The sequence below is a fragment of the Hippopotamus amphibius genome, chromosome 11 (assembly GCF_030028045.1).
Source record: "Hippopotamus amphibius kiboko isolate mHipAmp2 chromosome 11, mHipAmp2.hap2, whole genome shotgun sequence".
NCBI lineage: Eukaryota > Metazoa > Chordata > Mammalia > Artiodactyla > Hippopotamidae > Hippopotamus > Hippopotamus amphibius.
Window position 1 is genome coordinate 4,816,456 of NC_080196.1, and position 13,404 is coordinate 4,829,859.

A 13,404-nucleotide genomic window follows, 5' to 3' on the forward strand; every position below is an offset into this window, starting at 1 on the left:
AACAACTTTAATAGTTTAGAAGTATGCTAACAATGCATCAGTCTAACACCCAACTGAGCATCAGGACATCAGCACCTTTTGGCTTCTGGGCAGCAAAAGGAGATGCTGGTCCTTTATGCTTAGTTTGGACACATTTCTAACAACCTTGGTTATCCAGCTTCCTAACCACGTAGATTAGAAATGATCAGTTAGAAAGGGAAGAGGAGGTTGCTACGGGCCGGCACACTGAGTTCAGAAAGAAGGGACGAGACGCAGCCAGATAGTGAGGGAGGAAAAACAACTAAAAGCAGACACAGTTCTCAGATAGGAATGTCATGTGGAGGCCCAGGGGTTGCTAGCAAATAGGTAGTGCATACCTGTTGAGGTGAACCGTTTCTTGAAGATGGGACCATCTTGTGGCCTAGTATAAATCTTGTTTATAAAAAGTTATCTTTATTCGACAATCCAATAAAAGATTTGAAGCTTATAATAATATCATTTTATGCAGATATTAACTTCCTGACTTTTCAGAAAAGGAAGAAAAAGTGAGGCGGTGCAGAATATGTTTTAGAAAAACTTTCTGCTCCAAATGGTTAACCTGTAAAGGGAAAACTGTCAAATGCCAGATATCGTGCATTCCCCGAGGCATCTGGGTAGCTGAAGTAATAATGTACTGGGGGTGACGGAAGTTGTGTAAAGGTGGCCTATCCCTGTGATGCTACACGGCTTGTCTAAAACGGAGCATTTAATTGGCTGCATTACTAACGGGATTTGGACATTTGAAATGACATCTCACCCCTGCCTCTTAGCCTTCTGCTCTCCTTGCCAATCCTAGGCAGACCTTCGTCCTGCAATTTCCCCTGTGCTGTCTCAGCCTCTGGGCTGAGTGCTGGGGTAGAGGAGTCATTAGCTAAGACAGGCCCCGACTTTCAGGGCACCCCACGTGCATTGAGGCTGTTCACCCCTTGTCCTAGGAAACTTGAATTCCCGGGCTTCTCCACAGCACTGCCTCTACTTCTGCACCTCGATGGAAACTTTGTCCTTAGAGATGTCACTTCCTCCCAAAGCCCTTCCTCAACAAGACTGGTTCTCCCAGTTCACGGGGAGGCCGTGGGGTCTCTGGCGTGTTTTCTACTCTGCTTCCGCACCAGGCCCCCCATCGTCTTTGGGTCTTTGGGTCCCTCCTTCCTGTATCATTCAGCTCAGGCTGCTGTAACTAAGCCCCGTGGACGAGGGGGCTGGAACAGCAGGAGTGTGTTTTCTTGCAGTTCAGGAGCCTGGAAGGTGGCGATCAAGGTGCTGGCATGGTTGGCTCCTTCTGAGGTTTCTCTCCTGGGCTGGAGATGCCACCTCCTCCCTGTGTCCTCATCTGGTCATCCTCTGTGTGTCTCTGTGGCCTGATCTCCTCTCCTTATGAGGACACCAGGCCTATTGGACTAGGGCCTACATATATGACCTCATTTCACCTAATGACCTCTGTGTCGGCAGTACCTCTCACATGCTGAGGGGCTGGGGGCTAGGCCTTCAGCATATGAATTTGGGGGGACACGGCTTTGCCCATGCGGGATTCCTCCTCTGACGTTGGTGTCACCTGTCAGCACCTGCTTCTTCTCACCTGCACCCCTGCCACCTACAGAGCCTCCTAGACAAGAGCCCAAGTGACCAACTTCACATTCCTCCTCTCGCGCTCCGTCCTGTCCTCACTCTCAGTGACAGGAGCCTCCGTGTCAAGGACTCGTGTCCTGTCCTTCCTCTGTGTCCTCGACCCCACGAGTGGGATTTCTCTCCATCTCACGAGAGTCCCGTGCTTCTCTGTCTCCCCTGAGGTCTCCGTCCCTGTTTCCCACCCCAAGACCCCCTTTCTCCCCTCACCCGTCACCTCACCCTCGTGGCCACCGAACCTGCTTTTCTTCCTCTGCCTCAGGGCCCTTGGCCACTCCCTGTTCTCACAGCCTCAGGCCCCTTCCGGCGTCATCCCCCTGTGATGGAGTTTGCTCACTTCACTTTCCAGCTGTCAGTAACCCCTACCACGTGTTTTGTCCCCGCCGTGGCTCCGCGGCACTGAGGCTAACACAGAGCTGAGCTTTCCTGCCACCGATTCCTGACTTCTTCTCGCTTCAAGCTTCAGCCCCCTGCCGCTCCCCTTGCTCTGCTGCCCTGCTGCTGTCCACAGTCAAAGCCATCGCATGGGAACTCCTGCCACCTGACGCAGTAGTTATGTTTCTACTGTCTTTTCCCCTTCCCTCCTCCTGTAGGCTGATCTCTGTACTAGTTCTCCTCTGCCATAGACAGACAGACAGACAGGCAGGCAGACACACACACACACACACACACACACACACACACACACACACACACCCCTTCCTTCAAAAGCTGTGTTCTGTTTCATAGTTCTGTATTCTCTCTCTGGATCTGCATTCCCTTCCTGTTGACATAAATGTCTATGGAGAACAGAAAGGGGTTTGTACCCGAGGTTTAAGTGCAGGAGGGATGGTTATAAACCAGATTAGCAGTATGGAAAGCTGGCCATTCGCTTACCTTTCCAATGAAATCCTTGTTAAACAAGGGCACAGACAACAGTGGCCCTTCTGCCAAACTCCAGCCAACAGTATTTTATTCAGGTTAGTCAAGACAGTGGGTGTTTTTTCTTAGCAAACTATTTAATTCTCCATCGACTAACAACAGCAGGGGTGATGACAACAAGGCAGTGGGGTCCTGGGGTGTGCAGCTCAGCCCCGCGGATCCCAGCCAGCCCAGCCCGGGGACCCTGGGACTTCTCGTCGGTTCCATCCGTTGCAGGCTGGGGGTGGTAAGGGCACCGGCCAGGCTGGAGGACTGAGGGGATTAAACAAAATACATGGGGCGCTTATAGCCGTGCCTGGAGCACAGTAGGTGTTCAGTACTTACAAGCTGTGTCATGTTGCTGTTGTTACTTTCCTTTCTCACCCCTCCTTTTATCACCTAACTTCTCGGCCTTCAGGCCTTCACTTCCTCTTCTGCCAGTCACTCCTTAACCCTTGCTTCCTGGCCTCTGCCTTCCACTCTCAAGTCAGTTTACCTTCTCAGATCTCACCCCCTTTTCAGCTACTTGCCTCGATGTCTCTGTGATTTAACACCACTGACCACCCTTTCTTTTTTGGCAGCGCCCCCACCCCAGCTGTTTGCTTCTTTAGAGGAAAGGGACCTAGAGCTCTTGTCACCCCCTCCTCTGCATCCACCTCCTGGCAGGCGTTTCCCTGGGGTCAGCTTCTAGCCTTTTACCGCCTGTCCTCTCGGCCCCTCAGATGCCTCTCCAGGCCTTATTCCTGGGCCCAGCCTCCTCTTGTCTTCCACACATCACCCCCCACTCCTCACCCCCAACAATGCGCAGACCCACAGGGCACAGGCCCATCCAGGGTCCCAAACCGAGACCCGGGAAGCCACCTTCTTCAGGTCTCTTCTTGCTCCACAAGCAGCTGGGACCAAGCCCAGGGGAGTCCATCTTCTTCACCGCCTCCCACCTCGAGTCCCTCTGTCTGTCCCCCTCCTTTTACTTTAACGCCTGCGCTGTCGCCTGTCACTCTACCGATGCTGCAGTGGTTTTCCTTCATTTGATGCCACACCCCACAGTCAGTGCTCCAGAAGCATTTTTTTACTCTCTCCCACATCAGATGGGTCAAATTCTATTGCAACTGTGTCCTAATTGCATCTCACATCAATCCATTCTTCTCCACCTCTACAGCCAGCAGCTGACAGGGTCCTTATTATTTCTTAGGTGGGCTCTTCTATTAATTCCTAACTAGCCCTGTGATCCCAAGTCTTCCAGACCCTTCTCCATGGTCCCACAAGGGAGGCTCTGTCTCCCTCCTCCTTAAGTCCTTTCAGGTCAGCTGCGAGGTGTACACTGAGCTCTAGGCTCTCCGGCCCACGGGCCATTTCTCCAGCTCCATCTGTGGCAGCCTCCCCTCCTCCCTCTACTCCAGCCACAGAGTCAGGTGTTTGCAATTCAGAAAACTGACCTTGTTTTACGCCTTTGTGCCCTTGTGCTTACTCTCCGCTCCTTCTGTCTGGAGCGCCCTGCCCCCTCCTCTTCCAGGGTCGGGGGCAAGGGGACACCTACATGTCTCGTGATATTCAGCAGATTGGGTCATTTTATCCCAGGGGCATTCTCCCAACATCCACATCCTTTTTCTCCTCGATTCTCTTCCACGGCATAGCTCTGTGGTTCCCTTATTTCTACCTCCAGCTCAATGTCACCTGCTCTGTCACCTTCCACCTACAATGGGCTCCTACCTCTGACTTTCTCATTAGTCATTCGTTCTCTCCATCACCCAGCTGGGACCCAGGCATCATCTTGGCCCTCACTTCTTCACCCCCCATCCCCAGCCCACCAGCTGCTTTTCTATCAGTTCTTCCTGTGAAGTGGCTTCTGATCATCTGTTCTCCATTCCTCCCCTGCCCCGCCCTAGTTCAGGCCCTCGTCTCTGAGGTTGTCCATGGACGGTGTTCCGGGCTCTCTGTGGGCTAGCCTCAGCCCATTGACTTCCACTCTCATCACCTGCTCTTCCCGTATGTGTTGTGATCTGGCCACACTGGAATCCTTACAGGTCCCTGAACAGGACCCATAACTTGCTGCCCCGGTGCCTTTGCATCTGCTGTTTCTAATCCACAACTCCATCTGTGTAATTTCTAGCCATTCTCCATGGCTCAACCCCATTGCTTTCTCCTCTGTGAAGCTTTCCCCAATGACTCTTATTTGAAGTGCTCACTTTTCTTGGAACCTCTGAATTTTGTACCTATTTAATGATTCTTGTTACATGTTGGCTTGCATTTCATGATTATTTCTTATGGATGCAGAGATACGCCTATAAACTCTTTTAAGGCATGGATTATAAATTATCCATTTTTGTATCACTTCTCCACTATAGAACCTAGCACAATTTCGTATACGTATATATATGTATGTATGTCAGCTTTGTTGAGATATAACTGACATAGTATGCAATTCACCCACTTAAAGTGTACATTTCAGTGGTTTTCATGTATTCAGTTTTTTGTTGTTGTTTTTGTTTTTGTTTTTTATTCAGAGTTATTAAACCATCGCCACAATCAATTTTAGGACATTTTTATCCCCCCCCAAAAGAAATGCCATACGCATTAGTGGTCAGTCCCTATTTCCCTCTAGACCCTCAGCTCTAGGTAACTATTAGTCTGCTTTCTGTCTCCATAGATTTGCCTATTCTACACGTTTCATATAAACAGAATCAGGACAATATTTGTCCTTTTGGGTCTGGCTTATTTCATTTAGTATGTTTTCAGAATCGATCCATGTTGTAGTATGTACTTCATTCCTTTTTTACGACTGAATAATACTCCATGTGTGGATGTACCACATTTTGCTTATCTACTCATCAGTTGATGGTAATGCTGCTATGAACATTCTTGTACAAGTGCCCGTGTGGATGTATGATTTCATTTCTTGTGTTATGTACCTATGAGTGGAGTGTCTGGGTCAGATGGTAACTCTGTGCTTAACATTTGGAGGAACTGTCGAGCTGTTGTTTAAAGTGGCTGGAGCGTTTTACATTTTCACCAGCAGTGTGCAAGGGTTCCGTCTCTCCACTTCACACTTGTTATTATCTGTCTTTTTTATTACAGCCCTCCTAGTGGGTGTGAAGTGGCATCTCATCATGGTTTTGATAGCATGACTCTTTTTACCTATTAGATGTTTGATAAATATTTGTTGGATCAATGATATTTATATGTAATATGAACAAACAGACCTTTGGATGGCTTGTTTGACTTCCAAGTTTATGAATTAGCTAGAGAAGATGAACACAGAACTCAGTATCTTTAGAAGTCAACTTTCAAAAGTTACTTTTAGACTGTTTTCTCAACTAAACAGGTTGCCAGTATTACCTAGGTGACATTATCAAGGTGATTTGTCATGAAAATTCATGTAGCATTGCAGGTTTGAATGTATTTTACAGAATAAGCTAAATTACAAGCAAAATTCCAACTGTTGTATGGTTCCTACTCAAAACCTACCACTGAATGGGGGGGCCAGGAAAGGTAACTCCTGAATGGGGATATGGGGTGGGGGTGGAGGGGAGGCTTAGAAAAATGCAACTGCTGAAGTTTCTTTGGGTTGAGTTTTCCTCAGTAAACAGTAGACCCTGGGAAACGTAACAGGTTCTGAAAACTTAATTTTCATGGCTCTGGACGTCAGAGAAACACCAGCTGAATCAGTTCCCTCTTGGGCAGCTGATTATCTCAAGTAAGAGGTAATGGTCCCACTGCTTTTGCTTGGTTCCAGGGAGTTCTGTGTTGGCCAGAACCCATCCATCTAGTCCATCCCTAGGTAGACACTTCTGTCTGCAGCCCTGAAAGCCAGAGTTGCACTGAAGGTCAAAAATTAAAGGCCCAGGACTGGGCTTACAACTTTGTATGGTGTGCAAGTGTATTCAGAGGAGCTGGCATGGAACAGGGTCAAAGGTCATAGTAAGTAGCTAGTGACCAGCTTTCCGTATGTATAACATCATCTTGCTTAACAAGCCTCAAACGCATAATTGTGCAGTAGCATTCTCTGCACCTAGTTAAGAGGCCCCCGTCATCCTTAGAATTTGGGGTGTGTGGTGTTTGTTTTCTACAACCACAATCACCCTTATCTGTCTGAGGATGTTTCCAAAGGCTGACAACAGGCCCCTTTCAGAAGCTCGGTAGGAAAAGTATTAACAGTTGGAAACATGTCAGCTGCTTCATGGAGGAAGCACACCCCAGGCCTGGTTTCTCTGGGCTCGGTGATAACTTGGGCTGCCCAGCCAGGGCGAAGCTGGTGGCTGGAGCCCTGGAGATGGCGAGCAGCTCGGAGGAGGGCCCCTGCTTTGCAGAGTTGAAACAGGAGCCCTCTGAGAGAAAGAGATATTGCATGTGGCTTCCCTGATGCCTCGGAGGGCGACGTGGATGACACAGCATCAGCCGTGCCATCGCGGGGTGGGGACACAGTGGCGGCCCCCTGGGGGCAAGGCAGCCCCCGCTTAAGCATCAGTTGTGGAGCGTGGAGAAGGGAAGGTGACAAAAGCCGAGTCAGCGTTGAAGTTGGTGGAGAACACGTTCCCGGGGCGACAGCCCCAGAGCGACAAGGACGGGCCCTGGGCGAGAAACGGCCCGAAGTTGGGGGCGGGGTGAAGCGCCAGTTCCTTAATCTCCAGCCCCATCGTCTGCTTGTCCCACCTGGATGCAGAGCGAGGACCGCGAGGAGAAAGAACCGCGCGGGTGGGGTTTACCGGCCCATCTGCCTCTGAGACCAAGAGGGGCGGTGCTGGGCCAGAGAACCCCCCCCACCCCCCAGGGTACCCCCTCCCGGCCTCCGAGGCGCCCCTCTCGCACCTCCCAGGCATCGCTGCCTTTCCCCCTCCTGCGTTGAAATAGTGAAACAAACCACTGAGTGAAGTGATGGAAAGCCAGGGGCGGGGAGTCGCCCGCAGCGAGGGGCTGGAGGGGAGGGGGCGCGGTGGTCCAAGAAGGTGGCCGGCCGGCGATCGCTGTGCTGGTCAGGTCGCACTCGGCTGCGGCCGCCAAGACCCTTCCCCCGGGGCGGCCCGGCCCTCCCCTGGCCCGGGGCGCCTGCGGAGGGCGTGGGGGCAAACCTGGGGCTGCGGTGGGGGTTGGGTGGGTGACTGCACCTCCATCCGTCCCGGGATGGGAGCTGCGGTCACCCGGCTAAAATCGGGGCGGGGGCTGCGGTGGGGACCGGCGGGTACCGCGGTCCCCCCCCACCCCCCCCAGCCGGAGCGCCGCCGCCGCCGCCGCTCAGTAACACGTCCCCAGGAGACTCGCAGGAGCAACACGTGATGTGTCTACTTATCAGGGTGAGAGGGGGAGAGCGAGTCTCCGGGCGTGCGGGCGAGCAAGCGGGGCGGGGGGCCGAGGCGGGGGCCAGGACGACGGCTGGGGCGCCGGGGTCGCCAGCTCCTCGCCCACCTCCCTCCCTGAGGGAGGAGAGGAGGAGGGGAAGTGACTGCGGAGTTGATGAACTTTGCACATCCAGAAACGCCATTTTGATTCCTTTTCCGGAACAAGTTTGCATCTCTCCTCGTTCTCTCCCCGAAGCCCACCGGTCCCCACCGCATCATGCCTGGGAGCCAAGCGCCCTGCCCGGCCGTGAGTACGCGCCCGGGGTTCCGGCTCGCGGTCCCTGGGTGGCAGCGAGATGTCTGGGGCTGAGCGGGAGCGACCTTTTAAAGAACTTTTGGGGATGGGGAGGGTGAAGTCTGCAGAGCGCGTCGTACTTTTTAAACTCAGCGTTTCCCGGAGCTGAGGACCCGGGCGCCCAGCGCCGCGCTACGTGCGCTCGGGGCGGTGGGGCCGGCCCGGGATGAGCTGGGCAGCCCTCTCCCCTCCGGCTGCGCGCCGGGCCGCTCCTCCTCCTCCTCCTCCTCCTCCCCCTCCTCCTCCTCCTCCTCCTCCCCTTCCTCCGCTCCTTTTCCCCTTCCCGAGCTGCCGGCTCTGCCAACCAGCTCCCAGCGCGAGCCGCCGCGGCCGCCGCACCGCCCCGCCGCCAGGACCTGATGCGCATCCGTATTAGCCGTCCGAGCGCAGGAATCCGGCCCGACCCGCGCCGCCGCGCCCGCCGCGGAATTTATTTTTAACCAGCACCGCCGGGACTCGGATGGTGCGCGCACCGCCGGCCAGAAACATCTTCCCAGCGCTGCTCTCCATCTTCCGCCCTCTCTCCCCCGACATCCTCCCCCCCATGTGGGAGGGGAAACTTTTCTCCTACATACTTTCGAGTCCCTCTTGGGCCGAGGAGCGCGGAGATGACGGCGCCCGCCCGCCGCCGCAAGGTATCCGGGGGGTGCCCGCGCGGGGTGCCCGCCCGGGGTGCTGGCTCGGGGGTGCCCGGCGGGGCCGCGCGGTGGGAGCATCCGCCGCGCCCTGCTCTGCGGACTTTGATCCTCCCGGGCGGACGGCGCCGGCCGGGAGGGGGCCGCGGGGCAGCCCTGCGCCCTCGCCGTTCCTGGCTCGTGGCTGGTGGTCACGACGACCCCCGCCCCCGGGGGACTGGGCGGAGGGGGGGGTCGCGTCCGCGCGCATTGTTCCCTTGCCCTTCCGTTGGCGGTGTACGTGTTTTCGTGGGAGCCATCGGTGTGGAGCGGAGCCTGCATCGCTGTGGGGGGGGGGGGACCTCGGCGCCCGGCGCCGTCACGAGCACAGGAAGGAGGCCGGGAGCATCCGAGGCGGGGCCGGCCGCCGGGGCCCTTCGCCGCCCAGCTGTGGAGCGCGCTCGGAAACTTTTGTCCGCCGCCCGCTGGACCAATTTTTTTGCGAGCTGTGGGGCTTCGCCGCCTCCTCCCATCCCGGCCCACAGAGCCGAGCAGGGGCGGGGTGGGGGGGAGGGCCGGCGTCGAGGGTCTGGGGACCCAGGGCGCGCCCCCCCCACCCCCCCGCCCCGCCTCGCCTCGGCCCGGCCCCCCGCGCCCCCTCCCCGCTCGCGGTCTCTTAGGAAACTGCGACCTTCACGGTTGCTAAGGAGCGGGGAGGTCCTTCCCGTCGCCGGCCCCCTCCCTGGAAGCGGCGCGCGTTCTGGACGCGGCCGAAGGTCGCGTCGAGGATGGGGGGGGACCCGCTCCCCGCCGCCCGCCGGGCCCGGGAGGCGCGGGAGTGCGGGACGCGGCGGCCCAGCCCGCTCCTCGGCGTGGCCGCTGTTCTTTCCGGGCGGGGCGGGGCGGGGTGGGGGGACCCGGGGGCGCGGGGACCGGCCGGCGGGCGGGCCGGTTGACAGGCGCCGCGTGCAGCTCGTCCAGCGTCCGCGGCGCATCCGCGATGGGTTATAAAAGAGGAGGAAAGTATTTCTCCTTGCTCAGCACATTTGCCCTCCCTCGCTCCTCACTGGTTAGAAGATAGAACGTGAGCCCAGATCCGGACGAGCAGTTCACATTCCATTACGAAATTCTACACGGCTTCAGAGCCAGCGGCAGCACACATTCGGGGCACTTTGGAGTTTTTTCGGCTTCTTTTTTGGGGGGGCTGGTGGTGGTGGAGAAAGATAGAAGGGTGAATAAAAAACATAACTTTGGGGTATGCTGAAAAACCTGCCGGAGGGTTCTCATCAGCAGAAAAACTCACCCTCGTGCTTGTTTTAGCGTTTAGATTTTAGATTCTAAAGGCAGTGGAAATAAAGTTTGCCTGTTGCATAGGGATGCTGGAAATAGCGAGGTATTTCTGTCTGGAAGAGGAGACTTGAGGTGATGTCTGCAAAGGCTGAGTTGTTCATGTGCATCCTGCATTTCTGAGATCGTTTTCTTTTAGGCATGCAGTGGTGTGTGCACGCGCGCGCGAGTGTATTCTGAAATAAATTTAATTGATGTGGAAAGTGGAGACAAGGGAACTGCAAAGAAAAGAATGGTTTTTGTTTTGGTTTGGGTTTTGTTTTGTTTTGTTTTGTTTTCTTCCTTCTCCCCATGGTTCTTATGGTCCTTAAAAGCATCTTCTAGGTCTGGTGCCTTTTCGAGTAGGCAGGTATGGTTCTAAGACATAATGTAACCCGGAAGTCTTAAGTTAGAGGCTGGAGTCTTGGCTGAAACTTCTTTTTTTCTCTCGCTTTCTTTTTTTAAACGTTTAGTTCTTTTCTTCCTTCAAGAGTCATACAGACCTTTTGAAGGAATGGGTTCAAATTATTCTTCAAGTAATTTATGCAAAGGTGAGCCACTAATTTTAGTTTTGGGGTTTTTTTTTTTTTTTTTTTTCTTTCTTTTACCTTTGCCCTTCGGAGGGAGCTTCTGGGTACCCGCTGATGGATCTTGCTTTGATGTGTTTTCAGCTTTGGTTACACTGATGAATTAAACATTTGAATGGCTTTTATCAAGTTTTAAATGTGTGAAAAAACACCTTCCTTCCCACTCCCCCCCTTTTACAAAAGAAAGGGAGAGCCCTTTGATTTGGTTATTTGTTTACCTTGTGCTCCATTTTAGGTTGTTAATGAACTTGCACTGTTTTATTCTTCTTAAAAGTACTGCTAAACAGGTTGCATTTTAGGATGTTTTGTTTTTAAAGAGGATTTGCCGGTTGTGTGATACTCTTAAGAAATGCTGGTGACGTTTATTGTCATATGGTGTATCATTCTCTGGGTTTTTTTACATAGCACTTGACTTCTCATCAGAAATTCAGAGCCTCAGCCCTCATGGCAGACAAGTGTTTGTTGTGTGATGGGGAAGATGGGTCTGACTCAGCTGGCACAGGTGGGGCATCCATTCCTAACTGTTTACATCATCTGACAAATGGGCTTTTGATGGAAGGGTCTTTTATTTTAGATTTCTTCAGGCAGGCTCCTGAGGTCTCATTCGAAGGGTGCATTCTGTGTCCAACGTGGGTACAGAATGTTGAAGGAGGAAAATAAACCTACCTAGTTAGTCTGCATGCCATCAGTAGTTGTTGATTGGTTCTCTGCTGTATGTCAGGCCCTACAGAGTTGGCATTACGTGGCTTGCAGTTTTACTTAATTTTGAACTGCTGTGCTGGTCCACTTCCTAAGATCACTTCGGAAATTTTGCTGGCTGTGTTATGTCCAGTTGTTAATGTCATTTATTACCTTCAGTGAAGGAAATTTCCTGGTTAATGAAATTAAGAAAAAATTCTACCCTTTTAGGGTTTTGTATGGCATAATTAACATAAAACTTAACTTCTACAGAAAACTGATTAAATGTGCTCACCAGAAGTAGTCAGAAGTGAATCCTTTTGATGTTTCTATTCATTACCCTTCTGAAAAGTAGGTGGTGCTTAAAAGGTCATAGGATAAGGGTTGCTAAGCAGCTAAACAGAAGGATGCTAAAATTAACCAAAGCATTTTTGAAAGGGAGTCCTCCCCTGTTTTACATTATTTAACTAGATTTAATTAATTTCTGAATCCTCCATGTCCTTTGACCTAGGAAAGTAGGATGTTAAGTTTGTTTTGGTTTTGTTATCATATTTAAATAATCTCTCTTTTGTAAGTGTCTTTTAATTGAAGTTCATGCTCTCTGACCAGCTCTGGTGTCAGATGGCAGCTCGTCTGGGTGGACGTCTTGTCTGTAACCTGTGTGTTCAGGTTAAATCCTCCCTTCCCTAGGGAATGTGTATGTAACATCACCTTATTTCATTTATTAACAGATTGTTTAGTTTGTTTTGGAAAACCAACCTAATCCGTGAAGTGATGTCTTTATTTTGCTCTTTATTAAACCGATTTGTATTCGAAAGATAGAAATGCAGTAGGGTATCAATAGAATGAAGGCAGTATAGTCTCCTGATCACAGGACAATGGTCTTCTTCCCTCTTTACTGAGATTAGATTAAGTTTTTATAAGGCTCCTCTTCACTCCACCTCCCCATCTCAGTTTATTTCAGCCCACTTGATACCTTTTTGAAAACAATTATATTAGGTGTAGAGTATCTTTGGAACCATGTGTTGGAAAGCAACACTGTAAGGATCTTGGAGTTTTTCAGTGAGATAAAGGGTTGCAGTCTAACCGAAGCCATGGTTGGTAACCATCATTTCTTGGTTGAAGAGTGAGCTCACTCTAACTTAGAATTTACCTGCGTCAAGGTTACTTGTGTATATCTGACCTACTGAACAGGCAAAGTTGAGTAATATTTTTTATATCCAAATATAATTAAGAAATTAGATGGGTTTTTTTTGGCTGGGGGGGGGGGCAGGGTAATTGAGTTTTCTTTCTCTCTTTTAGACTTAGAAAGTGGTCTTTGAGTAGAAATAGCCCTGGCTATTTCTTCAAAAAGCAGGGGTCAGCCTGTGATTTCCACACCCTGGGGGGGCCTCCTCATAAATCAGAGGTAAAAGGTGTACCATCTGAAACACACAGGGAGGCATACGATGTGCTTTCTGAAATGCATCACTTATTTTTAATTTCCCCCGCTCCCATGGAAGGCAGAATACAGAGAGGAAGACCATCTGCAGTGTTTTCATGATGACTGAAGTGGGAGAGTGAGGAAGATGGGGCACAGAGGTGACAGGCTTTTTCCTTTTCTGGTAGCTGTCCTCTGGGACAGGGTCATCACTGTGCTGGTCTCCGTTTCCCTTGTCACCTTCCCTGGGTGTCACTGTTGGTAGAAAAGGAAGCCGAGTGTAGCTGGCGTTGGTTGGTGGAGATGGGGTGGGGCGGGGAGGGGTTGGGGGGCTAGCCCGGAAGGAGGGCGTGAGGAGCTGTCCCTTCCAGCTACTGGTGCATCTTGTTTCTGATGGTCCTTGGGCACAGGTGAGGCAGTCTGCCCATCAGTAAAGGTGGCTGCCAGTGAATAGGTGCTTCAGACAAAAGAAGTGGGAGAGGGTGGAGACTGTTTGTTCAGTGTGATTCAAGCAAGCAGTGCTAATAGAATTTGAAAGCCTCTGTAAAGTCCCCGAGTCTGGGTACGGGTTGCTTCTGCTCCTGTGGGATTCACCTGAGGCCTTTCAGAC

The 13,404-nt window shown here is 52.0% G+C and overlaps 1 protein-coding gene across 7 annotated transcripts in view; it reads left to right on the forward strand.

Moving 5' to 3' along the window:
* RREB1 (ras responsive element binding protein 1) overlaps positions 1–13,404 on the forward strand; it is a 167,930-nt gene that overhangs the window by 34,103 nt on the left and 120,423 nt on the right. For 2 of the 7 annotated variants that reach the window (XM_057698430.1, XM_057698438.1), the window contains exon 1: positions 7,844–8,121. The exons of 3 other annotated variants lie outside the window; for them this stretch is intronic. The gene's annotated coding sequence lies outside the window, so the exon portion shown is untranslated. Of the gene's footprint in view, positions 1–7,843; positions 8,122–8,480; positions 8,805–13,404 lie in introns of those variants that run through there. 2 more of the 7 variants (XM_057698436.1, XM_057698431.1) reach the window with 1 other exon arrangement.